The sequence below is a fragment of the Meriones unguiculatus genome, chromosome 17 (assembly GCF_030254825.1).
Source record: "Meriones unguiculatus strain TT.TT164.6M chromosome 17, Bangor_MerUng_6.1, whole genome shotgun sequence".
In the NCBI taxonomy this organism is placed as follows: Eukaryota; Metazoa; Chordata; class Mammalia; order Rodentia; family Muridae; genus Meriones; species Meriones unguiculatus.
This window is the reverse complement of record NC_083364.1, coordinates 69,899,279-69,901,028: the sequence shown is the minus strand read 5'-3', so window position 1 is coordinate 69,901,028 and position 1,750 is coordinate 69,899,279. Positions and strand designations below refer to the sequence as shown.

Sequence of the window (1,750 nt, the reverse complement as noted above, 5' to 3'; positions counted from 1 at the left end):
GTTTGATATAGATGACCTATTTTGAACTGATCATTATACAGATGCTGTTACTACATTATGACCTGTTAGGCGCCTTTGTATTAATTGTCATACTCTGCACAAATCTCTTCTCTGTCAATGACTGAGAAATGCACTAACTTCTGCATATTACCTGTGAATTCAGGTATATATTTAGAATGTAGGTTGGTATTCTATGCATTTAGAAAAATAATAATAGTAGTAGGTTCACCCCCTAGAACCTGTGAACTCTGAAGCTGTGGGCTGTTGATCAATCATGTTTACAGCACAGTATGATCATGAACTTTCACCTGTAGAAACAGGCCTCAAAACCAAACAGAAAGTGTTTGGTTATGCCTATAAGATTTGTGCCACTATTACATCCAAGTGGTGTTTTTCCTTTTCTTTTTTGCATAATACTCATCTGGATTTATTGACATTATTTAACCATTTGTTGGAGAAAACTCAAACTCTTGTTTTTAGTAAGTACATTCCACAGTACAAAGCCATCATGTTAATATCTGTACAGTTTAAAAATATGGAACACTTCTTGAATTTGAGTGTTATCCTTCCCCTAAGGCCATGCTAATCTTCTCTGTATAATTCCAATTTTAGTATATGACTCCAGATCTGCTGGCCCACCTTGGGTATAGCCAGCAGATCCAGAAGAGGTGAGCTGTAAGGGGACCCCAACCCCCATTGCCAGCCATCCCCAGGAGGCCTGTGGAGGTCCAGAACAGCATTCAGCCTGGAGCTCTCTCCACCTACTCCCAATCTGTCTGGGCTATCTGGGGTTTGTCTTTTCAATCTGGTTATTGTCATAGCTGGGACATTGAATATTAATGTTTTCGTTGCTATGTTATATGTTCTGAAATAACTGTCGCCACCATTATCTTTCAAATTTCTCTAGAGGATAAATAATATACCTTTCAAGATAGCTATTTATTTGTCATTAATCACAGCTTATTCATTTACTTATGTATTTATTTCTTTCAGATGGCATTTCACAATGTAGTTCTGTGTGGCTTAAACCTGACTATGTAGATCAGATTTCCCACAAGTTGTACCAACGCCTACTTTTACCTCCAAAGAAGATGGGATTTCAGTTGAGAACTATCTTGTTTACACATAACATGCACTTTCAATGAAAATTTTCAGCATCATGTAATCTCATGTACTCTCAAAATTTTACATTATGGATGATGATAATATGTTTAGTTATTTAGAGAATTGAGAAGCAGGATTTCAAGAGTAAATAAAGTGTACACACATACGGAAAGAATCGGGTGAAAAAAATCTTGTTGAAAGTTCTGAACGCAGTCTCTGCTTGAAACCAGAGGCACCTTTCATGTGGAGTCTTCTTGAGGAACTGTAAAAAGATTACTTTACACCCTCATGTGAAGCCCTCACAGAGCGGTGTCCCATGAAGTTGTCAAGCAGTGCTCAGACAAGGTGTTCTCTCGAGGTCCTCTCATGAAGTACTCCCCCAAGCACAATGTGGTGCTCTCACACAAAACTCACATACAGTGCTCAGAGGAAGAGTTCTTCCACTATGCACACACTAGGTGCTCCCGTATGCTCTCCCAGCACTCTCACACTGTGTTCCCACACAACTGTGGTGTTCTCACATAGCGTGTGCTCTGACAACACTGTGCCCTCTACTGATCTGCTTCGACGATACTTCACGATGTCCTCATCTCATTGCTCCTTTTGGGAAGGACGGCTCCAAATGGCATCCTCTATAGATGTCTGA

General features: G+C 39.8%; 1 non-coding gene across 1 annotated transcript; it reads right to left on the bottom strand.

The window, feature by feature from the left end:
- Positions 1-529: 529 nt before the first annotated feature.
- On the bottom strand, positions 530-636 carry LOC132648887 (U6 spliceosomal RNA). The gene has a single exon (XR_009587271.1). It is a non-coding gene; the product is annotated as a U6 spliceosomal RNA (small nuclear RNA).
- Positions 637-1,750: the final 1,114 nt, after the last annotated feature.